The 27,442-nt window shown below is 39.5% G+C and overlaps 1 long non-coding RNA gene and 1 pseudogene across 1 annotated transcript; one reads left to right on the plus strand and one right to left on the minus strand.

Moving 5' to 3' along the window:
- The first annotated feature begins 7,022 nt into the window (after positions 1-7,022).
- On the plus strand, positions 7,023-8,159 carry LOC149067826 (uncharacterized; annotated as a pseudogene).
- An 8,671-nt stretch (positions 8,160-16,830) lies between these two features.
- Positions 16,831-21,094, minus strand: LOC149067827 (uncharacterized). Its single transcript, XR_016195267.1, has 2 exons — positions 20,404-21,094; positions 16,831-17,806 (listed from the first exon to the last, which is right to left on the minus strand). It is a non-coding gene; the product is annotated as an uncharacterized LOC149067827 (long non-coding RNA).
- Positions 21,095-27,442: the final 6,348 nt, after the last annotated feature.

Here is a 27,442-nt window from a genome sequence, read left to right on the forward strand (position 1 = left end):
TTATTTCAAAGAAAGCTGTTGGCGTCTTGTTGTAATAGATCGCTCGTTGCATTCAACATACAGACTCTCCATAGGGGAAGTCCGGAAAGCAAGATGATGAACTGGGTCGAGCACACTCAGATAGCTCCGAGGTGCTGACCCGTATACAATGGAACCGTAGTCGAGCTTTGATCTTATTAAAGCTCTATACAAGTGAATGAGAGACTTACGGTCTGCTCCCCATGATGTAGACGAGATGACCTTCAAGAGGTTCATCGTCTTCATGCAATGAGCTCTCAATTGTGCAATACGAGGTTTGAAAGTAAGTTTTTTTATCGAATGTGATGCCGAGGAATTTTGTATTCTCTACTATTGGTATTAGAAACAATTGTGGGTCATCATGTAGCTCTCGACGAGGACAAAAGTGCATAGCGACAGTTTTGTCAGCGGAGAATGAGAAGCCATTATCATGAGCCCACTTGCTGATCTTGTTGAGTGTGGTTTGCAATTGTCTCTCGGCTGTCCTCATATTCTCTGATTGATATGATATCAACAGATCATCCACGTAAAGCCGCCAGTGACAGACAACGGGAGTTGGTTCAACCAGGGCCGTTTCTATTCTACCGGGCCTGCTTGTGTGTTGCCAACCCGAGTTATGAGTCATCGATTGAGGCCGACATGTTCGCGTTGCTTTCTTCTTTGAGATCGGGAATTTTATTTTGCAAAGATCGTGTATTTTGAATTTCGCTACGTAAATGCTTTAATGATTTTATATTAATTTCTGCAATTCTTCATTTGTTAGGTGGTTCTTCCCATTTATTTTCACGTGATTATTTTGAAATTTCAAGGTAAGCCTATGTATTATAATATGACTTCGATCCAAAAAACCATTTACATATTTTCTATTTCCAATTTATTTTTTCAAATGCATTTTTTTTAAATCGAATTTCTTTCATTTCTGGTAGTAATATTTTAATAGCCAAAATTTTTGTTTAACCCTTAACTGGAGTTGCAAAAATTCTATGTGTAATTGGTGGGATCATTTTCACCCCAGCAAGTATTAATGCATTTAAAAAATCAACAAAAAGAGTTTTCACAAAAAAGCAATGGGTTTTTTTACATGCCTCCATTCATCTGTCAATTAGTTCACTAAATAATTTTTTAAATTTCTCTGTAATTATTTTCCCAAAATTTTTCTTTTTTTAGGACACACGACTTCTTAAAAAAATTTTTAACGCAATTTCCATGATCAGAAACTGAACAGATGTGATTAAAATGTAATTTACTACAAAACTAAAATAATAATTACTATATTTTCACAAGCACCAAAATTAGTCTTATTCTAAGTCGGAAACACAGTACTTGCAAACAACACTATGAAATATTGATCACAGATCTTGCATACAATTCTCTAACGACACTATCTTCATTCTCAGCTTGGATATCCGATGTTTCACCGTTAATTTGAAAGCGTTATTGACAAAACTGGTGCTCTTCAGAGATGACGACCGTCAAAACCCAAACGGACTTGAAACCCAACTTAAAAAGTAGACTAGATGAATTTTGGACATTCGAGCAGCAAAACAGTTCTGTATTTATATACAGAATCGAAGTGATTGATTGTCCACAAGTTTTAGAAGACTTGAAAGTAAAATTGTTTTATAAAAACCAACATCTTTGTGCCAAAAATATTCTAGGTTTTGTCTTGGGAAAAGAACGATGAGGAAAAGTGCCATGCTGACGCTTCCTCATCAGTCATATTTGAGAAGTTTAACATCATCTCTTAATTTCAGTGGTGAAAGCTGCACTCAAAGCCATTTCAGTTACCTGGGGCAGAAGTTGAATGCTCTTGAAGAGCACGAAAAAATTGTGAATTTGATGCTGGACGAAATTTATATAAATCCATCCATCGACTATAAAGGTGGGAATGTTGTGGGTGTAGCGGATAATTGCGATCAATTGATTGCTGCATGCATTGTGCAAACATTTTATATCATCCTTTTTCTCAAAAAATAAAGATGTTGTAGCTTTGATACCGGTGAAGAATTTAACTAGTAATCAACTTCATGTTTACACAATGAAAGTAATGAATTTGTTATAGAGCTGTGACTACATCATATTATCTTTAATTTCAGACAACAACAGAATTAATCGCAATATGTTCACATCTCTTTGTAATGGAAATTTAACTTCCTCCATACAAAATCCTTATTACCTAGATAAAAAAAATTTTCTTCTCTTTGACACTCCACACCTCATAAAATCTGTACGCAACAACTGGTTAAATTAGAGCTTGACCAATCAAACTTTCTTTTATCCTGATCCAGCTGATACCACAAGAGTAAACACTGCTAGCCTCTTGGGTCTAAGACAAATATATGATGCAGAAAAACACCTTGTTATCAAGACCGCTCCAAAATTGACTAGAAAAGTACTTTTCCCATCATCAATAGAGAGGCAGAACGTAAACCATGCTCTGTGCATTTTTCACGATTCCAATATTGTTTCCTTGGAATTGAACAGTTCTAAATTGGGTGCTGATTTTATCAAAACCAACGATTTTATTCAGTACTTTCAACAATGGTGGAAAATTGTAAATTGCAAGCATCCTTACAAAGGAAAACATTTGCGTGATCAGTATTGTGATCCTATCACAAGTGTAAACCATTCAAACATCCTTTTTCTTGAAAGTTTCTGTGAATGGGTTAGCAAATGGAAAGAACTTTCAAGCTTACCCGCTGCGAATAAAGCGGTATTATGTGTCCCTGTAAAAGGTGGTATGCTGTCTAAAGAGACAGAGTTTGCTTTGTTGCATACCACCAGAGCTCTTATTAACGTTTCAAAGTATGTACTTGAAAACTTTCAATCAAACTCCAAACAGACAGTTTGGAAGCACGCTTTGGTCAGTACCGCCAATTACAATATTTCATTCAGGCAAGTCATAGAGTCCGATAAAAAATTGAAAATCCTAAGTTTGATAAAGTTACATTCAGAACGTGCTGGTAATTTCAGCATTAAATCTCTTGATTGCTCTAACGCATCAAGTACAGAAATAGTCAATTTAAAAAATATTGAGGACTATTGTTGATGTCATTGATCTATCTGACATTTGAGCCCGTATTTGCGTTATAGGTTGACGCATGGCGAGCGCCAGCACAAGTGCATGGAGTGCGGTGCTAAATTCCACCACAATAGCCAAATCATGCGCCACCAACGCAACATGGACCACGGACAGAGAGCATCGATGCCTAGAGCACCACCTCATCTCGGAGCGCCGCCATACGCAGGAGCACAACATCGCGCGGGGGCACAGCATGGAGGAGCAGCACATCATCACGCGGGCACCGAAGTAGCATGGAGCACCCAATAGACAAGTCAGGCAAGCTCTTAATATTTACACAACGCGCGAATTGACCCCAGAACCCGACACCGAAATGGACATGACCGTCTTCCTTGACAGCAAGAGGGAGGATATGACCACCTACAGGTCCATTAAATGGAACATCGTCGCGACTACTGTTTTTTCCAGGAAAGGAAGTGACGGCGAGGACGAGTTCTGCAACGGGCACCTTCGCAGCAAAACACTCACTGCAACCGTTGATGAAATTGAAGATCAAATGCAGACCGCCTTCGATAAAGTTAAGCAGGCGACGGAGGATTTCGAAGGCAGCGGAAGTGGTTGAGTGCTCGAGCGTGAGTACGCGCTCAACACGGCTCGATACCAACCACTGGCAGCGCCACCTACATTCCGCTGCCGAAGAGGGAAGCCGTGATCAACAACGACGAGAAATAGTGTTGGCTGCCCTACACCCGGTGACTGAAAATCCTCATAGGGTGAACCATTACACCCAATACGAGAGCGAGCTCGATACCAGTGGACTCCATACCCGCTGACTTTGAAAAATCGAATAAATTGCGCATCAACGTATTCGACTTAGAGGAAACACCTCTCCCCCCCCCCCTAAGGATCAGCGAGCAGCAGTCAGAGACAACGATCAATCTCAATGATCAGCGATGACACAACGTCACATTACTGCCTCGTTAAAAACGTCTCGCTTGCTGTCATACACAAGTAAGAATGAGCAATTTATGCAATTATTGCTTGCATCGCTTCTCAATGCGCATGAACCGCTGTGTCAGACTCACGGACTTCAGCGTGTCACATATCCCGGTGAAGGCGAGAACGTGATGCTCTTCAATAACCATCACTACCAGCTTCGTGACGCAGACTTCGAAGCGATCCTAGAAAAGGTGGAGGGATGCGCTCGTGATCCATCGATCTCGAGTACCACCCAGAAGAGCCTTCACCGCCCCTGTGGTTTCGCATACACGGTCGTAGGACCCGATGGTGTGTATGTGAAGGAGCCCACAGTATACAGGGGTGAAGACTGCGTGAATATCTTTTTCCGGTGTCTGGTGGAAGAAGAGCGAGTCATCATGGGCAAGCTCGACAACCCGGTACCAATAAAGATGACCGCAGATGATGTTGCCAATTTTAAAAGTGCAACCACTTGTATGGTCTGTGATCAACCTCTCTGCAACGACAGAGAGACCACTGTCATATAACCGGTGTTTTTAGAGCGGCGCTGTATCAGAAGTGTAACCTCAGGTGTTAAGACGTCATATCCCGGTACTTTTTCACAATCTTCAAAACTACGACGCGCATTTCTTGATGCAAGGACTAAGCAGCTATCCGGATCGCAAGATCCAGGCGATCGGGAGGAATATGGAGAAATTTATTTCCTTTTCTCTCGGTCGCCTACGATTCCTGGATTCTTATCAGTTTCTCGCAACATCCCTGGATTGCCTCTGAAGAAATGCTTCGACAACAAGAGCCATCTTCTCCTGCGCAAGGGGTGTTACCCATGTGAATATATGGATTCTTTCGAGAAGTTTAACGACCCGGTGCTGCCCCCACGAGAGGCCTTTTACAATTCTCTGGGGGATCAACAAATTTCCAGTGAGGACTATCAATATGCACACACCGTTTGGAGAGAGTTTCAGCTGAAAAACATGTGATTAACATCGGTTTTAACGTAGAGGTCGTGATATTTTTCTCGGTGACGTTTTGGAGAACTTTCGGAAACTTTGCATTGATAATTATAACATTGATCCGGTGCACACGTTCACATCCCCGGGATTGGCCTGGAACTCACGCTTGAGAATGACCGGTGTCAAGCTGGACTTGATCACTGACCCAGACATGCACCTCTTCCTGGAGAAGGGTATCAGGGGCGGCGTGTCTGTCATCTCCCGGGCGGTATGCGAGAGCAAACAACCCGTTGGTGACCGACTACGATCCCAGTGATCCAACCAGTTACATCATGTACTATGATGTAAACCCTCCCGGTGAAAGACTTCAGGTGGCTCTCTCCCAGTGAACTATAAGAAATTAATTTCTTGGTTGTTGAAGACGACGCTGAAAAGGGGTACATATTGGAGGTCGATTTGGAATACCCGGTCGAACTTCACGACGATCAAATTGTTTCCTCTTGGCTGCCAAAAACATTCAGATCAGCAATGAGATGACGTCACCATATATCAAGAACCCCGGTGAAAAGACCACTCACAAACTCTCTCTAAACCTAATGAATAAATCTGCTTACATAATTCATTACCGGTGACTCAAATTATACATATCGCTGGGGATGAAGGTGACGGGTGTTCGACGTGCCATCGAGTTCACCCAGGAACCCTGGATACGCCCGTACATAGCGTTCAACACGGAAAAAAGGACGCAAGCCCGGTGCGAATTCGAGGACTTCTACAAACTTCTCAACAACGCTGTGTACGGTTAATCCCTAAAAAATCTAAGGAAGCACGTCGACATTCGTCTCGCGAACAATGAAAAGCAAGCGAGGAAGCTAGTCGCATCCCTAGCGTTTGAGTGTTTCAAAATCATAACCGGTGGACTAACAGTCATTAGAATGATGAAAACAAATATATACCGGTGTTTCGATTTTGGACGTGTCCAAACACGTAATGATATATTTTCATTACAACTTCATGAAGAAGAAGTATGGATCTGGTGTTAGAGTTTTATATACAGACAGCGATTCATTTTTATATTTTATTGAAACCGGTGATATTTACACAGACATGCTCAACGAAATCCACAGGTTCGACACGTCCAATTACCCCCGCGACCATCCTCTGTTCAGCCTGCGAAACAAAAAAGTGATGGGTGTCATGAAGGACGAGAACGGCGGCGAACCCGTTGTTGAAAATGTATTCGATGATAACAGCAGTCGCAGAAAAGAAGACAGCGAGAGGGGTTGTTCACGCCGTTGTAAAAAAAAGAGCTTAAACATCAGGATTACCTGACTTGTCTACGCAAACACACCTCCATGAAAAACAAGATGATGAAAATCTCCTCCGAAAACCATAGGCTGCAGACAGTTGCTCTGAGAAAAAAGACGTTATGTCCCCGTGATAAGCGATATATTTGCGAGTGTATATTGTGTAAGAAATTTTTTTCATGTAAATAAATTGATTCGCATGAAATGACTGCATTTTACTGTTTTATTATTTTTTTTTACAGCTAAAGTGTTCAAAAAATATCTTAGAATAAAAACTTTTTAGGGATTTAATTTGTGTGCTAACAGGAAAGAACCCCTCGAAAAAAACTTTTTAGGAATCTACATGAAGAACCTCGGGCGGTACTATGTACAACAGGCAAAATTCCCATTAATCATCTTGAGTAAGAATAATCCGAAAACCGCTACCAAGGAATGATTGTTCATCTCCAACCTTAAGATCACGTGACGTAAAAAAGGGAAAATTAAAAGAAATGACTTTCTGCATAGGGAAAAATAATTTTCTTTTTGGATGATCGACCGCCGACGAATCAACGTTAAGGCGCGTATATACTAGCGCGCAGATCGTGCAATGCAAGCGTTCGCAATCGGTTATTCAGTAATTTGCACGGTGTTGCGAACGATTAACGAATCTTGTAAATAAACTTGATCTGTTTGAACCAATCCACTTGGAGTCGGTTTTTTCGACGAACAAAAAAGGAATTCCTTCCAGTTTGGACGGCGTCTTTATCAGTGTGCGTGTTTGTACGTTCTGAGCCTATCTAGAGCCTTTTTTCCCCCTCGTCTTCGTTTTTAATGGTCAGATCATGACATGGACCGAAGAAGATTGCTTCCAGCTCATCGAGACGTATAAAACACAGACATTGTTATGGGACCCTCGCCAGAATTCAAAGAAGAATGCATGGAAAAATTAGTTGCTTCATGGGCCAACCAGCAGATAAGTGTAAGTGCAAAATAATTAGCCTGCTGGCCTCCTGCCGTAGAGAGAAAGCCAGAGAAAAGGTAATTTTGTTAAAGAGAATTTCTATAATCCTAACTTGAAGTAACATGATCACTTAATAACAGTTTTAAACGCTTACCTCTATTTTTTATCTCGATTGTGTGTTGATTGAAAACATTGAAATGAACACCGTGGGCCACCTAAATTCTTGAACAAAAAAAAAATTGAAATGATGTAATATTGAATCTGTTGATTGTTAAACCAATCAGCACGCACTAATTGTTATTATGGTTCTGATTTTCTGTTTATGAGCTGAATATCCCCTCCAACAATTCAAGTGTTCTCGCAATAATATAGTACTGAAAACAGTGAGCTAATGACAATTTCTGTGGCAGAAATATTTTTATTCCGAGTGTTGATATATATAAAAACCATACACAAAATGCATATTTCAGCAGGACTAGAAAAAGAATATAAAACAATTTGACTTGAATATATACAACATTTACTTATCACAAATAAAAGATTCACAGCTTTATTTTATATGGAATAAGGATGAACTCCTGGTTTCTCACTATATGTATTTTTAGGAATATTTGGATGTTGTTGGAGAACTGGAGGTGGAATACATTGTGGCTGGAGACCTATATGCTCCACCACAGGAAATGGCCATCCTTCAGAGACCTCCTCAACGAAAAAATGAAGACTCCTACACAGAAATGTTTTCCAGTGCATTTTCTATGCTGAAGAGTGCTTCTTCAAACCTGAAGAAAATGCCTGCAGAGAATGATGAAATTTCATCGTTTTTTAATTACGCGGCAGCAAAAACAAACTTTTCTCAAGATGCGCAGAGAGCGGTTCAATGCTCCATTTTAATGAAAGCTGACCAAGGTTTGTATGATTGGCCCCGTGAAGTGCCTTGACAACATCTAGGCCACACATCTCGCACTTTTCAGCTGTAAGCTTATCATCACCACGCCCTTCAAGGCCTGTCTCGGTAGTCACCATCAACCTCAACAGTGCGATGATTGTTTAAATATTTATTAATAAAAATTAAGAGGAAAAGAAGTTAAAGTGAAATTATTAATTTTTTCAAACCGTTCCCTACTGCAATTGAGACAATTTACTACCACTTCCTATGGAAGAGGCAAGGTGTGTACGTAGTGTAGTCATCCACATAATGTGCTCCAGACTCAGGACTTCGCTGCAAGGCCGTCGTCAGTTCATGAGGGGTGAAAAATGAATTGTACGCCTCCGGTGTAAGAGGCCGGAAAGTAGGGATTGCGTTCGACTGATATAAAGCCATGAAGCGATGGGGGATAGCGCAATATGAGGTTTTAAAGTAAGTTTTTTGTTAAATGTGATGCCGTGGAATTTAATGTTTTCTACAATAGGTATTAGATTGTTGTTGAGAAATATCTGTGGGTCATCGTGTAGGTCTTGACGCCGACAAAAGTGCATAGCGACAGTCTTGTCATAGGAGAATGAGAAGCCGTTATTAAGAGCACACTTGCTGATCTTGTTGAGTGCGGTTTGTAATTGTCCCTCCGCTGACCTTATATTCACTGATTGATATGATATTAACAGATCATCCACATGAAGTGCGCCAGTGACAGACAACGGCAGTTGGTTCAACACCATAGCAGTATTCCCAATATTTTACAAGAACAGCATCTAACGAGGATTGAAGATCAAATTTAAAGATGGCTATCAATTGTGCTGATTACAAAAGCAAATAATGAACACTTTACCAAATCCACGCATCCCATAATCTGAAAATTACTCGATGATTTCATATAACATTTGAACGCCTTATGACTCCTTCCCCTTTAGGGGAATAATTTTCAGAAATGCCGCCTCAGTGGGTATCCACATTATAAAACTACTGACTAAATTTAAAATTCATGGCTTCAGCGATTATTGTTATTATAACCTTTGAACTCCCTTCCCATCACATGATAGTAGGAACCTTAAATTTTTCTTCCTTTTAGTTTCAGAATTTTCTCCAGCACGACCACGCCCTTCGGGGCAGTAAGTTAAAATCACGCGAGCGACAGCCTAGTCGTGCTCGGTCTGTTCAGTTGGCAAAGACATGGAACATTGTAAAACCAAACGTGGAAATGATATGCTGGTTTATGAGGGTTACCTGTACATTTGCATACAGAGAATGGCATAAACAAATTTTAAAGGCCGAGTTGCTATGGCAAAAGCAAGAAAAAAAACTAAAGGATTCAAGCCTCAACTTCGCAGTGTTCTACGAGTGAATTCGTAGCTGATGTTATTAAAGAAGTTCCAGAAGTAGGTGGCATTGAAGCTCCGTCTATAAGAAATCTGAAAAGAGGACGAAAACATTTAAGACAGGGTAGAATGTTCCCTTGCTCTTCATTGTTATACTGCACATTCGGAAATTTTCCCCGTGGCGTACGTTTTGACGGAAAACGGGAGGGAAGAAAATGATCACGATGTTTTGTAAGCATTTGAACAACTGAGATCAGGCTGGAATCCTACAACAGACGTACGAGAGTTTGAACGAGCAGCAATTTATGCTTTTTCAAGAGAATTTCCGAACGTGAAGTCAAAGTTTCAGTACTTTGTCAAGAATGGTTACTGCATCATGGCAAGCACTTTCACTGCCGGAAACAATATGCACCCGAGACGAATTAACTTGGCATTGCTTTTTCGCGGAACTCTCTCGAGAACCCTCGTTGGCTCATGTCTCTTTTTCTATAACATTGAGAAAAAATATAGCAAAGTGGGTCAAATATGTAACACATCGGCGTTAGTGTGTGGTGCTGCTGGAAAACGATCTTACAGGGAAGATGGGTTTCGAGTACTGCTCTCGATGACGTTACGAATCTCGGGATCAAGCTTTCTGCTCTAGAAGGTTTTGGTCCCGCCCACTCACGAACGCTGCATGCGATTCAATTTGCGCTTTGCGTAACTGGTAAAAAAAAAAAAAATTTCCCCAGCGTGGTCCAACCTCTTGGGGTAAAACGCTTATATCCCTCTTGGGACAGAGCGTGGACCATGTCTGGACTTACAGCCGGTTATTTTCCTTCAAAACAGACTCGTCCAAGTTATGACTAATCTTTTATCCTCCCTACCCTTCTATGAGCCCTGGACTTGTTTTTCAGGTTTCCACCTGACGAGATCTTCACCCTTCACAAGTATAATGCATACCCATACTCATCTCGTCCATCTTCGGGAGTGAGTGTTGGACTTTGTAGAGTTAAAAAGAGCCGTTCATGAGCGATCGCCCATTTTTACTAGACATGTTTTTACAAAATATTCATTTCACCAAGTTGAAAGTTTTGAAAATTTTCTGTATTGTTTGATTTGCATTCCCTATTGAATTGGTCCTGATGAATCCGGCGAATGCCCCAGGACCTGAACCTGATGGGCCAGACATAGTTACGATTTGGCCGAAAGTAAATGTGAGCACATGTAACATAGTCTTTAATTAGTTGCCAATTATCTGTGGGCGTAACCCGCCCACAGATAATTGGCACCATATTGTAAATGTTGGTGGTACGAGCGGCGGTGTCTACTTTTCCGTTGCCCGGTACCATGATGAATGAGGCGATGCATTTCATGAATAAATGGACGAGTGAAAAGTGAAGGAACACAGCGCCTGTAATGAGCTTAGAGTCTATAAATGATGCATCGTCAGTGGCGTTTGAGCCGTATATGACGGAGAGCTTGAAGGATAGCGTACAGCTCCGTCGAATAAATAGAGCGTGTATCAGGTAGTTTGAAAGATGTCTCCTCACAGCAGATGTAGGCACAACCGACATGCCCAGGGCTCTTAGAGCCGTCAGTATATATGGGGAAGTACCCATTGTACCTACCCCTGTGCCTATAGAATATCTGCCGATATATGATATCTGCTGTGGTGGCTTTAGAGTATGATGATAGAGAGACATCTGGCAGAGACTGCTCCCATGGTGCCACACGACTGACGTTTATATGTAATTAGTTCTACGGAGACCGTAAGATGGAACACATGAAGGACATCTAGCAAAAAATCTATGAGGGATTGAAAATGACACGATGATCTGGTAGACTATTTCGGTGTAATATTTTAAGGTAAGTTGCTGGCGTCTTGATGACGCCAGTGGCTCATTGTATTCGACATACAGACTCCCGATTGGAGACGCCGAGAAAGAAAATCCGAAGGGCGGTATGGTGAAATGGATCGAGCACACTCAGATAGCTCTGAGGGGCTGACCCATATATAATGGAGTCGTTTCAAGCTTCGATCTTATTAGAGCTTTATATAAGTGAGGGAGTGATTTACGATTTGCTCCCCATGATATAGAAGAGATGGTCTTCAAGAGGTTCATGCAACATGAGGTTTTTACGGCCGAAGATAATTTAGTCTTTTCAACAATTGGTATTTGACGATTGTTTAGGAACATATTTGGATCATCATTAACCGCCGACGAAAGTGCAAAGGAGTCTTGTCAGCGAAGAAAGAGGAGCGGTTTGTAATTCTTTCAAATGACCTCATATTCCTTGATTGATACGATCATCCACTTTAAGTGCACCAGTAACAGACAACAGGGTGTAACTCCCGTTGAGACTTAAAATGCTACTTTGAGGTACACCTTGTACGTGAATTTGGGGAAGCTGATAATGTGCTTCCGATCCGTATCTGAAAGATGCGGTAAGCCAGAAAGTTCTTAATAAAAACGGGCAAGTTGCGCCTCAAGCCGCAATTATAAAGGTCGGAAAGAATTTACACACACACACTTATCCAAAACTTATAGGCTTTGATGATCTTAAAATCTCTACCAAATGGACAGTAAATTTTTCTTTCATTTCTTGACGTTCATATAGTAAATTCATTGTTCAAGTCACATTTCTTAAATAATAAAAGTGAGGACAATTCTATAAAACATTTCAGAAGTAGGGGAGACAACTGGGAGTATACAGCAAAAAAGACCCTCTTCAGTGAATGTGGCAATAAAAAACAAGCCACACGTTCCAGATGTAAACGTGGGGGAGGGGTCGACTCAGAAATATGGACCGTCTGCCAATCAAATAAGAACCAAGACGCTGTGCTCTTTGTAAAGCTGTACGTTATGAAACTAGAGTGCTGTGTAACGTGGATTATACATGAACAAAAAATTTGAATTCTTTGAAAAATTTGACACAACAAAGCAATGAAAATATTTTCCTGATCAGCTTTAAAATGGTGCACGCCTTTGTAATTTTTTCTTTTGTCTTCCATTTGAAATCATTTGGTTTTTGTGCATATTCATGTCCATTAACATATGATGAAAAACACAAACTTATTTTAAATAAATATTGAATGAATACATCTAATTTTTTACAAAATATGTAGAAAGGTAATTTTTTTAAACAAAATTATGTTTTTCACGCATTGCACCCCAGGAGAGCTATTACGATAGATGATGTCCTTGCTATGCGACGACCTGTTTTTCGCTGGAATTTTTTACAAATGTATTCTGCAACTATTCCTTAATTTTAAGAGTCCTGTGTACAGCGGCGTATATGAAGTTAGTTTGACCAAAAAATACAGCACCCCTCTCTCTCATAGGAAATAAATTACCTTTTGAATGAGACATTGTCTCTATTAAATACCGTCTAAACGAAAATACGGGAATAAAGACTTTAAATGCTACTTCATAGTCCAACATTGCTGGTCTTTTGACCATAATCGACTTTTCATCAGCCAAAATTATACAGAAATGCCTCTCACTGTTTGACTTGGACTTATACAAATCATTTCACATCTGTCAAAACGCAATCCAACTGGTCAACGAATACCACCCTTCTCAAAAATCTGGCACAAGTTTTCCCTCCATCATTTCATTTCGACCGTCTTGAACAACGAGTATCTTCCTCTATATAGAGTATTTGCCTTTTCGCTATCTTTCAATTTTTCTTGGCTACTTAAGAAGGAACTTCATACAGTTCCGAAACGTGTCTAGCTATTGTTCTCTTATTTTGGGTCAAACGACGCTGTTCTATTTTGGGTCAAACGACGCTGTTCCCCTTGAACATTACCCTTCAAAGGCTCAAAATCTTCCATCACCCTGGGTTTCATAGGGCATTGAGGTCCCTTCTATCTCTCCTTACCCTGGTTATAAGCATCCGCTCACAAGCAGAGCATGCGTAGGGAGCACCGAGTTGATTTGTCCGATTTCCTACACTAAGGTATGAGGTCTCAGAAATTGCACTAATCTGATGAGTATAGCGAAGAAACTTCTGAACGGACGAGTCATCGGTACTTTAAGCTCCACAGTCCGTATGCCGCCGAAGGCGATTGGTCCAGCAAACAATCTACTTAAGAAATCCTCAACACCAGTCTCTTCCAAGGAACGAGTCATACTGTGGTGATTGGAACGGATGAGGAAAACTAGTTTCAAAGTTCATGTTCGTAGTCATACTAGCCACCATCGGCTTGAATATGGAATCCACCTCGTTTGTTAGTGAGAATTTTGGTTTAAAAAATATTTTCCATGAACATAAGTCAAAAATTACGGTCTTTAATGTTTATCGTCAATTGCCACGGGAAACCCTGCCCAAGGGGGTTGAACTTTGAAAGAAAAAATCTTTTATTGAGTCTACATTACAAAATATAGGGCGTCCATAATTAAAAGACCTTATGTTAAAGTAGCTTACAGGCAAAACCACTCATCAGAATGTGAAATTTTTTTGGACTTCATAAAGTGATGGGAATTTGTTTCGGGGGAAAAATTAGTTGCACATGGCACCACTAGAGGGCGTTTCACTTTGAATACCTGTAGTAAACATGTAAATTTATGTGATGTCACGCAGCAGCTGTTATAAACCCTGAGAAACAAGATCTCAGCGAATGTATTTGTTTCCTGATCACAATGACGATAAGTTTACGAGATCGTGCTTTCTTGGTCAAACTCCTTTACCAAAACAGCAATTCCGCAAATATCGGACTTGGAAGAGGATTCAAAAAACTTCAATGAATGTTAAAAGCCTTCGGAGTATGATAACGAAATTTGAAACCACAGGATCGTTGGCTGTTCGTCCTGGAAGAGGAAGGAAACACTTTTCTATAGACTCAGTATCTTCACTAGTGTCACAGGCGTTGCATAGGGCACGTTTAACTGTTCATAAGATCATGCGGAATATCCTCCGATATTATTCTTACAAATTTTCACTTGTGCAGAGGTTGCTTCCACATGATTATGACGCTCCACTTCGGTTTTCACTGCAGTTTCTAGCTCACGTTCAGGTCAATTCAGAATGGTCTTGGAATATTCTCTGGACAGACGAAGCACATTTTCCCTTGAATGGTGCAGTCAATACAACTGCCGAATTTGGGAACCAGAAAATCCACACACTATCTTAGAGGTTCCGTTGCATTGCGTATTGCAACGCAATTGGTTCCATGACCATCTCTTCAATGTTTGTTTTTCAGGGGTGTGATTAGGGCGAGAAGAAATTATCCGAAGGTCTTAACGGTCCCCTTGAGATTCCCCCTCTCCAAATTAAAACGCTGAATTCCCTTCAGGACCTGTACCCAGTGCATTTTATATAATTGTCTCGCCAAGGGGCCTTTTTAACATACCCTCTAGGGAAATTCTGACTTGATACTTTTTCATACTATGGGCTAGTTGTATATTTCGCTCGCTGGTAATTGGAATTTATAAATGCAAACTATCTTGATATAATTTTTTGATGCTGCTGTCGAATTGGAGGCCTTCGGGCCATTGGAGGTTTTGCGATTGAAATTTTGAGTCAATGGTTTAAAAAGGCTTGAAAATAATCACACTGCTGGCAAGGTGGTTTTCACAACTCCTGTGATTTTGTAAATAACGCAAATGTATTAGTTGTATGATATAGCAGGAGGGCCTGGATAAATGACCAAATCATCAATTAAGCTGATAGAGGAAATGAAGGGCTTCCAAGAGGCCGATAGTAGCCCAGCTACTGCTCCTACCAGCAGGAGAAAAAGATTACTAACCGTCACTGTACGTGTGAAAACCAATTCCGTCTTCATTATGGACAAACTTCCGTATTCACCTCTTCGAGATTCAGCCATCTTCCGCAACAATACACACGGAAATCGTCTCCTCCTGCGGGTCGTCTTCGGACATTAAAACCACCATGTCAACCACATGTAAGTCAACTCTTGTAAAGAAGTTCGTGATCTATGCATAACCTTGGTCTTATTTTAATTGTTAAAATTAAATATTTTCCAACTTAAACCTTTGATTATTATTTCACTGAAGTGTTGTGTTGTTCTCTCTTCGTCTTATGAAATAGTTAACCCCCTTGTCTTGGTCTTACATTTATTCGAATCTGGGTGAAAGAATTTCAAATTAAAAAAAGGGAAAGGATCAAGACAGGATTGCCTGGTTTTTCCGCCTTTGTTTTTTTTTTTTCATATATAAGTGTATATGTTCATTTTTGATGTCATTCACGTGTGTCGTTCCGAATTGTCGGGGCAATTACAGAAATGGACCGAAAATTGCAGTGTTCAGATTCCCCTCATCAGAACAAAAATTCAAACGGATGCACGCTATCAAAAGAAGTTTTCAAAATTACAGCAGTAGTAGGGTAAGAACGCTTTTGTGTTATTTATAGTAAGTCAAATTTTATTGGTTACGCAGGAAAGCGTTATTATACTATTTTTATGATAATATGGAAAGCTAATCAAAATTTAATCTGAGAAGCTTCAGAACTTCTGCTCGTCAAAATCTACCTTCCTGATGCATTTTTCATAAGTGGAAAAATGATATGATGCCGACTTGTGTGCTATGCATTCAGCAATTTTGATTAGTGTACTATTCGTCAGCCACGATGCAGGACACCATTGTTACGCGTCCCAAGAGTCAATCCAGAGTCAACCACAACCAGCATTAATCATTGCTGATTTGACTGACCAAATGCAACAGGCATGGAACTCAATCCCACAAAATGACATACGGCACCTGTATGACACAATGCATGCACGTTTGCATTCACAATCGTGGCAACTACAGTGGTTAATATACCACCATTCCACATTTGAAATGAATCTTATCGTGCTTACTTTAATCTGTGACCTTGAAATTTTGATCAAATAAATGTTACCTAGACAATTGCTTTGCCTAAATTTCATTCCTTTAAACTAATTTTTGTTAGTGTTGAAATTTTATTTTCTGCCAATGTATATTATGATTGATCTCTATATAAAATAACTTGAGGAATGATTCTGTACGTCTGATATAATCAAAACATTTAAACCCCTATAATTGTCTTGAGATGAGATTAAATATATTGATATAAAGCAAAATCCCTTGATGTCCCAAAATGAGATTTTCTTTTATGTACGAATTTGGTCAATGTTATGAAATATTACGGTTTATAGGTTTTTTCTCGTCTTGTAGGCAAGTTAACATTTCAAGTCAAATGAAATAATTAGGAAAGCAAGATGTTTTGATGAAAAATCTAAAAATAATTACTGTGCCTTTGAAGCACCCTAAACTGCAGAATGATGCAATTCCATCCCTATATCCAAATTGTCCTGCCTATATGCCTGCTTCAATATTGTCATCCTGCAGAGAAAGTCCAAAGATGAAGAGAAAGAAAAGAGTTCCAATGTAAAAAAAGCATTAGAGAACACTTTATTACACTCTTGTAAGAAAAGATACGACTGTGTCCTATGCGCAACCGGGCGAGCAAGACTTCCTCCTTTTGGTTAGTTCTGCAGCTTGAACGCAAATGGTCAAGTGCGGGCTTAGTGGCATGCATAATTTACCTGATTATTCTAGTGCTCCTGCCAGCGGCGATGCATCACTTCCCAGAGGATTGAGAAGTGGTCACTGGCAGGTACCAAAAGGCTATTGTTTATGTTAGATGTTTGAGCTGCAGTGTTTTTCTCATTGCCAGGTATTCCAACATGGCCCAGTAAAATTTAAGTGTGGTACTGTGATGTTCAAGATAATTTATTTCATGAAAATGGTATGAATAAATGTTAAGGAACAAAATGCTTGTAATGCACTGAGAGAGTTGCTATAGATTATGCATCGTCTGTGGCATTTGCATCTTACATCACAGAGTCTGGAGAATAGCATAAATATTTTTGAAAAATGTGGTTTATAAAGTTGCGACTTTTAAAAAATGGCAAATATAAGAAGAATTGGGGGCAATCATATCTGTACATTTGCAAAGAAATAGATCATCCTAAATGTTCGCAAGATATCGTCCCTTAGCAGGAAAGCAATAATTTATCTCGCTACAGACTTATTCAACAAAGCGATAGCAATGAAACTGCCTACAAAGTAAAAGATATTTTCTAAGCCACATAAAATATAAAATAAAGAGCCGGTAAAGGAGGTTCCACACCCACATAAATAACAGCGAGAATGGCCATTAGAGGGCGATTCTAGTGATGAAAATATGCTTCCCAAGTGTACAACAAATTCATAAGCAGTATCATTGCCCTATAGTGTCCCTGAAATTCTTGCAACTCGAGCAAACCTTTGAAGCAAGCCAAGAACTCATCGGATATCAGCTATTGTCTAGCTTGGTTTTAATCAGCAGCTCCTTATAACAAGTTAATTAATTAGGCATGGATCTGAAAAATACAAAGCATATTTTAAGAAACTAGTTCGAGAATCACAAAAACATCTAGAAATTGAACTCATAATTTATTCGAGCAATTTCCGTACAGCAGGCGATAAGAAATAAAAAAATAAATTCAGGTGCTAGAGCAAAATTTCTTAGGAGCGAAGAATAATTATAATCTCAATCAAAATTGCCCAGAATAATTTTTTTTACTTCTATGGGCAGTAAAACCCATGCAGTCAAGCAACATTATTTTTTCAATATTGATTAATATGGTTAATTCAAAATTACTATGAAAATATACAAACGCCAAAACAGACAAAATGCCCCGCGAAGTGACTGAAAAAATGAGATGTTTTTATACATGGTGATTAAAATGGGGAATTTCCCTCATGACGATGATGTCGCTACTTTCGTGGAGAGGTCTGGTTCCAAATTCCGTGTAAGTTGGACGAGGCTTAAAAGTTTGTCTTGAAAAATATTTGCTTTCATCAAGGGACCTCCCAGGGAACTTATTGCAAGTCTCGTTACATGGAAAACATAGAGTTGGACTCACTTGTTTTCAGCGAGGGGCTGCAGACCTCCGGCGGAACATTTCATTTCTTTTTTTGTTATTTGTTTACATAGTCGGGAGAGTCTGATCAGTTCTCCGGATTGTGTCATGTTGCCACATTTCCGATGCAATATTTTCCTTGTGATGTTTATTATTTGTTAACGCATGAGTATGCAAATGAGATATTTTTGTTGAGGCGAAAAGGCTTTGCGAGGACGTGTGGTCCTAAAATTTTATGAAATGGGTGTATAAATTCCTCCCTCTTTGGCTCACATCTCCTTATACTTATTTCACTTGTATGTGCCCCAAGGATTATTTCTATCGTGGATTATTGATGCGCAGTGGAGGATGGGGGGGGGGGAACAGGTGAGTAGTGAAAAAAAGATTTTTTTTAATATCCCTTTCTCCTTCGCGGTGTTACAGCAGACTCAGCACTTCTTGGCATCAATGGCACCAAGAAGAGTGCTTATATTGCTTTTTCACCCATTTTCATTGTCCCATAAGGTTGGGTATCCAGATTAAATAAAAACGATACAGAGTCCTGGTTTTAATTTTTTACATATAGAATATACTTATTTATACAACATGCAGGACCAACCTTAGATGTGTAGTCTTAGCGATATTATGTTTGCTGGGGCTCAATAGTGCCACAGCCACATATATATTTATTAATTCAGAAATCATTCGTAATCCAGATCCTATTTATACTATATTTCTCTCCTGTTTCAGTGATATTTTTCATATTTGAATGGGTTTTTGTTATTGTTTTCTATGCTGGCCATTTTTTTTTTTCGCCGTCCATAGTGTCTGATGGCCTTGGTGACTTTTGATGGGGTTGTAGGACATGTTTAGCGCGAAAAATCACCAAGTTTTCCTAGGAGCAGGTTTCCCGTGCAACGTGATTCGCCCAGCGTGACACGCCATCCACTCACCAATAAGAAAAGCAGAATGACTGTTTTCCTACAGAGCGCAATACGCCTCACGACAGCGCTTTATGTTGGGCGTTATTGGCCGACTCCTTCTGGAGGAGTCAAATGTGTTGTGTGCCGCGCGTTTTGCCAATGTTCTCTTTACTTCTTGTGTTTTCTTTCCCTTCCCTTCAAACCGGAACATGGAGACGACAGAGTAGCCATAATATAGCTGCCCTGATCTGATGCGCCATGCTAGGAAAACAAATGTGTAGCGCGATTATGTAACACGTTTCTGACGACGCAAAATGGTCTAAGCTGGGTTTTCCTAGGATTAGGTTTTTTGCACCACGTGAACCGAATTAGACCATTTTGCACCGGTAGAAACATGTTACATAATCATGCTACGCGTTTGTGTTTTCCCAGCGTGGCGTATCAGATCAGGGCGGCTATGATATAGTATATGGCCCCCAAAACAGAATGTGGCAAAATTTGCAAAGGACGTCGCAGAACAATTGGCGCAACAGCAGAACAATTTGGAAGAATTTTAAGAAAAAGTGCAAAAAACACACTATTACATGTATGGGGAACATTTCCAGTCAGCTCAGGGCTTGTTGCAGAACAGTGCTAAACATTTTGCTTTGGGGTATATGGCCTTGGCATCAGCTACTTTTTCATGTGCATAATCCAGTTTGTAGGAAAGGGAAAGAAAACACACAAGAGTGAAGAGAACATCGGCAAAACGCACGACGCATTTAACTCCTCCAGAAGCAGTCGGCCAATCACGGCCTAAGTAAAGCGCTGTCGTGAGGTGTATTGCGCTCTATAGGAAAACAGTCATGCTGCTTTTCTTATTGGTGAGTGTACGGCTTATCACGCTGCGGAACCTGCTCCTAGGAAAACCCGACTTTACACCAAAACTGTTCCACCCGGGTCTGTGCGATGCACTCGAAAGTCTAAGAAATTTAAACTGATTAAAAACAATCATTGCAAGCAAATTCATTTCACGCGACAATAATTTCCTTAAATTAAATAATATATTTAACTTATTAATTAATATATTACCCTAATTCTAACTTTACGAATATACAAATATACACGTTAATTATAATTTGCCAATGTTTTTAGAATGCAAAACTCACTCACCTCGTTGGAATCATTATCACAATGATGGAAAATCAGAGAGCATTGAGAGGTTGCTTTAAAACTGGCGCAGAGACTTTTAGAATTGAAGGTGGACGAAGAAAATCACTTCTTCCAGCCATTTTTTTAGTTGCTCTTGTCGTCCTCTTCTTGTTTTCTGCTATTTATTTTACTATTGCCGTCCCCGTTATGTCATTCGATGATAGAAATAAACGGCCCTTATCAGCATGGCCCCCACATATAGGGGGCTGACAGGGCTCTAGTCCTGGGGCCCGGGATGATTATCATAATTTTTTTTGCTTTTTCACGCTATAAATGAACTACAGAAGGGGCCCGTTAAAAGTCGGTCCGAGGGGCCCGCAAAAGATCCCAGCCTAGGGGCCCCGCTACAGGATGTGGGGGCCATGCTTATCAGGGCGAGGGCCAAATACCTCTTCTGACACGTTAGAACCAAGTACCTATTCTAATACGGGGAATCGCTCGGAATTACGGTTGCAATTTGTGCCAGAAGTCGGTGGTTAGCACGTCACCATGTTCCTTCTCCGTAATCATCAACGTGAAAATCATGGTGTAATAGAGTATGAGGAGCACGTATTTTCATTCGTCCGTCCTATGGAAAACACAAAGTCAGCCGCTTAATGCAGCTTTGGGGAAATACGACGCTATCCTCGCTTCTGCTATGAGGGAGGCTTCACTTCCGTGGTCTTCCCACCACTTTTTCCTTTTATTCTCTAATGATCTGGAAATGTGCCAATTGGTTAATTTTTTTTTTTTTTCAAAATCAGGTGTGAGCATCCAGCCGCCGCGATGTCGTCTACATCCACCATCGAGCTTATATTACTAAGACGCCTTCATATACTCATAAGACGCCCCATCTCCAGCCTTACGGGTCTCCACGCACGGCAAACACGCAGGTAGACAGCGTCCCGGATGGGGCATACGCTAGAAGCAATGCCCCATCCGGGAGGACCCCCTCCCCGCCTGAGCGGGGCCCACAATGAGGGGTTGGACACAAAAGACAAGGACATGTACAGGACAGACAAACGCAAGACAAGTATTGTAAGGTGTATGGAAATTAACATGTAATCTGGGCTATTGAAATGTGAATGATATGAGCACAAATATGCGGTGACAATGACGTGTGATAGATTTAGCGTTACCCAGGGTGCACTACGAGGAGGCCTATCACATTACACCCCTGAGAAAGGTGCCCTCCCAACATCTTTCGTCGGAAGACCACGTGATTCGGTGCAAACAAACCCGATCTCCCATAGAGATCAATGTTAAAATTCTTAAAATTGCCGATTTCAACATAGAACTGCGGAAATTTAGTAAGGTTTTCCGCCGCATCAATAATTTTAAAAATTGAATTGAATTCTCGATTTTCGAAATATTGAGTTCGCTTAGAGATACGAAGCCCAGAAAATGAAATATAAATAAATTAGCCAGACCCACTTTTGAGGTTGATATCCATGCAATAACTTTAATTTCAGCTTTTTATTTATATCTCAAGCACCAAAATGAAAATTAATAGCTCCGTATTGTCTTATGATACCCACTTGCATCAATCCATATAGTTTAGGATGTTTTGAAATCTATGAAAGAAGTAATTTCAGCATTAATGAAGTGATAATTCCAAAATTAATGAGATATAATTCCAAAATTAATGAAAGAGATAATGCCAGAATTAATGAGATATAATTTCAGAATCAATGAAAGAAATAATTCCAGCATTAGTAAAAGAAATAATATCAGCGTTTAATGAAAAATAATTTCAGCATTAATGAAAGAAACAAATCCAGAATTGATTAAAGCAATTACTCCAGACGTAATGAAAGAAATAATAATTAATAAAGAACTAATTCCATAATTAATTTCAAAATATCCCACACTATATGTATTGATGCAGTTATATATTATAAGACAATACGGAGACATTAATTTTCATTTTCGTGCGTGAGATATAAATAAAAAGTTGAAATTAATGTCATTGCATGGATATCAACCTCAAAAGTGAGTCTGGCTAATTTATTTATATTCAATTTTCTGGGCTTCGTATCTCTAAGCGAACTCAATATTTCAAAAATCGAGAATTCAATTCAATTTTTAAAATTATTGATGTGGCGGAAAACCCCACTAAATTTCCGCAATTCTATGTTAAAATCGGCAATGTTAACATTGATCTCTATGGGAGATCGTGGTTCTGGGCACCGAATCACGTGGTATCCTTGCATTAGATGTAGATGACGTCGCGGCGGCTGGATGCTCCCTCCAGTAATATAAGCTCGATGACATCCACACACACTGAGCTATAAGTAAAGTTTACTATTAGCTCACACACACAGTGTCTACATCTAATGCAAGGATACGACGTGACTCGGTGCAAACAAACACGATCCCCCCCATAGAGATCAATGTAGGGTGACCATACATCTCGTATTTCCCGGTACAGTCCCGGTATTTTCTGTTTTTTTTGGCCATCCCGACTTTTTGGCAAAAGTGTCCCGGTTTTTCCCGTATTTTACACGTAGCCTACTTGAATTTTTATTCTTTATTGATGTCAAAGATTGACATTATTTTTCAACTCATAAATTATTTTATGATAATTACATCTATATATGAGAATACTAATCTCCCACATTTGCCTTGGTGAACGTTTTTTTTTCGTGGAATACATTTTAATTCACTGCAATTTGCAGTAATGCATCATCATTTCCGGCTATTGTGATTTTTCCGTAATTTCAACAATATTTGGCAACTTTGCTTGGTTTTGGCGATAATTGGCAATGTCCCGTATTTGGAATCCCAATGTCCCGTATTTCTCTCGAGGAAACATGGTCAGCTTAGATCAATGTTAAAATTTTATCGATGCCGACTTTATCGTAGATTGGAACGATTTTTATCATTTTTTGATTTTTCACACTATAAATGAAAGATAATTCCAAAGTTAATGAAAGATAATTTCAATTCCAAAGTTAATGAAAGATAATTTCAATTCCAAATTGAATGAAAGTGATAATTCTAGCATTAACGAAAGATAATTCCAGAATTAATGAAACAAATAGTTTGAGCATTGACGAAATTGATAATTTCATAATTAATGAAAGTGGTAATTCCGGAATTAACGAAAGATAATTCCAGCATTAATGAAAGAAAAATTCTAGTTTTATTTCAGTTCCAAAAATAAATGAAAGCGATAATTTCAGCATTAATGAAAGAAATAATAGCAGAATTAAGAAAAAGGGATAATTCAAAGCAAAATTAATGAAAGAAAAAGTTCTAGAATTAATGGAAGGGATAATTTCAAAATTAATTAGAGATAATTCCAAATTAATTAGAGATAATTCCAAATTAATCAAAGAAAAAAATTATAGAATTAATGGAAGAGAATTCCAAAATCGATGAATGATCGATGATGAGGTAATTTCAACATTAATGAAGTGATAATTCCAAAATAATTGAAAGCGATAATTCCGATCCAGCATTAATGAAAGATAATTCCAGATCGATGGAAGTGATAATTCCGATCCAGCATTAATGAAAGATAATTCCAGATTGATGGAAGTGATAATTCCGATCCAGCATTAATGAAAGATAATTCCAGATTGATGGAAGTGATAATTCCGATCCAGCATTAATGAAAGATAATTCCAGATTGATGGAAGTGATAATTCCGATCCAGCAGTAATGAAAGATAATTCCAGATTGATGGAAGTGATAATTCCAAAATTAATGAAAGAAAAAATTCCAGAGTGAAAGAAATAATTCCAAAATTAATGAAATAAGTGATTCCAGAATTAATGAGATGTAATTTCAGAATTAATGAAAGAAATAATTTCAGAATTAATGAAAGAAATAATTTCAGAATTAATGAAAGAAATAATTTCAGCAAATGAAAAAGTGATAATTCCAAAATTAAAGAAAGAGCTACTGCCAACAGTTAGTTGTCTGTAACAAATATAATCCACTTTTCTCAGCTTATCTTAATATCTTGGCATATAAAGACTCGTTAGATGTCACTGCAAACAGTGAGTTAGTCTGTAACAAATATAAGTAAACAGATCGACCTTCTACCAAAGCCTACAACATGATAAAAGCCCAATACACTTCTCTCAGTTCATGGCAATTTCTTAGCATATAAAGACTCATTAGATGTCACTGCAAACATTGAGTTAGTATGTAACAAATATAAGTAAACAAATCGACTTTCTACCAAAGCCTACAATATAGTAAAAGCCCAATACACTTCTCTCAGTTCATGGTAATTTCTTAGCATATAAAGACTCGTTAGATGTCACTGAATAACGCGTCGACTGAGGCCCTTGTCGCGAGGCGTTCCATGTTTTCCTTGATGAGAAGCGATGTTCCCGTCCTGTAACAAATTGTTCTCTCATATCCACAATAGTTCTTGGGGGGGGGGATGGTAGGGGTGGTCGGGTGTCTCCCTTCGCGGGGTGTGTTGGGGCGCTGTGGACCGCGCCGGCGGGGCCTTGTCACGGGTGTCGGGACGGAGGGGGAATCGCACTCGCGGTGCTGTCCTGACTTTGTCGAGCGGTGATATGCCCGGGAATTGGGGGTTTGGGTGTGTGGTTGTGCTGCTTGGGAGGTTGGCGGGATGTTCGTCCGAACCAGGTGTGCTTTCCCGGCCGGCTTGCCGGTTCGAGTTTTCTCCAGCACACCCACGATCTCACGATAAATGAGCTTATATCGCAAAAGCGACAGAGCCTGGGCGTGCTCGGTTCTAAACTAACCTCACTAGATGTCCCTGGGAAATGCATATTGTCTATTACAAATACCAGTGGACAAACTTATTTCTCACCTGCCATCAACGCTTAAAAAGTCGGCTGACCATCAAGTGAAGTACGTGAAATTTTCCTGCGAAATACTGGAAAATGCGGGACATTGCCAATAATCACCAAGGAAATTATGCCAACAGTGAGCAAAGTCGCCAACTTATATTAAAATCACAGAAATTGCATCTCTCAAATTGCAGTCAAATGAAACCATGACAAATATAACATAACTCTGTAATATAAAATCATAAACTCGAAAAGGGCCCGTTTCTGTGCAACGGAAATTAGTGACGATTTGTGTGTTTATTACGGAAGTCGGTGACATTTTTGGTGACGGAAATCAGTTACGTTTTTGTGTTACGGAAGTCGGATACGATTTTGGGTCAAATTTTCATTTTACTCCTGAACACATCGAGAACTGCTTGACCTGTAGGGACCAAGTTTCGTGCATGTACCCAGAGGTATGTGGTGAAGTATACATCAAAGTGGTTCCGGGTACCCTGGTTCTGGGCGCGGCATTGGACATATATCATCAATTGACAGGTTTCATTTCGAGTCGACGATGAATCCAATTGTTTTCATGCGTTTCATTGCGCATTGTGTTGCATTTGCTTATTGTGATGCACTGCAAATAATGGTGCATTGCTGATTGTGCGGCTCATCACGTGCTTTAATGCAGAGTTATTGCGAATTTTGGTGCATTGCGTACTGTAGTGCTTTGCTTATAGCGATGCATCGCATTAATTCGTGTGAATTGTGGTTATTTACCAGGTACACTACTTATTTTTCTGTATTGCCGATGGTGGTTTATTGCATTTTGTGGCTGTATTTCGCATTGTGGTGCACTGCATATAGTGATAGTATTGTGCTTTATTGTCGATGATGGTGCTTTGTGTGTTGAAATTCACCGCGTATAGTGTTGCATTCCTTATTGTGATGCACTGCATATAGTGGTGCGTTACTTATTGTGTATCGCCTATCCTTGTGTATAACGTACGTATTGCAGTGCATCGAGTATTATACTGTATTTATGATGGCAGTGTATTACTTATCGAAATCAGAGTGGGAAACTGGCAATTGAATGACTATTTTGGTCCACTGTAAATATTAGTCAATTGCTCATTGTTATACATTACGTATTTCAGTGCATCACGTGCCATATTGCTTATTCTAATGCAGTGCTTATGGTGTATTGGGGTTCATTGCGCATTGTGGTGCACTGCTTATTGTGGTGCATTACTCATTGTCCTGTATTGCCAATGATGGAACATTACGCATTCTGTTGTTTTGCTTATCACGATGGTGGTGTATTGCTTGATGTGGTGCGTGCACTGAATATAGTGGTGCATTGCTTATTGCGATGCTGTGAATATGGTGGTACACTGATTATTGTGCTGTATTGCCGATGGTGGTGCAATAAGTATTGTGCTGTAATGCCAATGGTGGTGCATTAAGTGCTGTATTTCTTAATGTGGTGCCCTGAATATAGTGGTGCATTGCTTTTTGCGGTGCCCTGAATAGATAGGGTGCACTACTTATTGTGTTACATTGCTTATTGTACTGAATCGCAGATGGTGGTGCATTGCGTGTTTTATATGCCTTATATATATTTCTTATTGTAGTGCATTGCTGACTGTGGTGCATTGCGCATTCCAGCACATCACGTGATGTATTGTTTATTGTAATACAGTGCTTTTGAATTTGCGTATATTATGATGCTTCACTTATTGCGATACATCGCGCATTGCGGTGAATTACGTTCTATGTTGTATTGCGGTGCACTGTAAATAGTGGTGCACTGCTATTTTTGGTGCATTGCGTATTGTAGTGCATCGCGTGCTGTATTGTTTATTATAATGCAATGCGTATAGCGTATCGTGCTGTATAGCTTTTTGTGGTGCATTGCTGATTGTGGTGCGTTGCGTATTGTTATGCATTATAGTGAATTGCGTGCGGTATTTCTATGCAATATGAATTTCTATGTATATGAATGCTATTCATTGCAATGCAGTGCTTATTGCGCATTGTGATGCATTGCGTATTGGGCTGTATTGCTTATTGTCGTGCACTGAAAATAGTTGTGCATCGCTTTCTTATCGTATTTCATTGGTTACGGTGTATTGTGGAGCTTATTGCGATGTATAGTGCTATACTGCGTATTGAGCTGTATTGCTTATTGTGGTGTGTTTTGCGTATTGTGCTTTATTGCTTATTGTGGTGTGTTTTGCGTATTGTGCTTTATTGCTTAT

The sequence above is a fragment of the Pholcus phalangioides genome, unplaced genomic scaffold (assembly GCF_987345545.1).
Source record: "Pholcus phalangioides strain wild (caught in Gottingen) unplaced genomic scaffold, Ppha-v1.0 ptg000028l_1, whole genome shotgun sequence".
Classification (NCBI taxonomy): Eukaryota; Metazoa; Arthropoda; class Arachnida; order Araneae; family Pholcidae; genus Pholcus; species Pholcus phalangioides.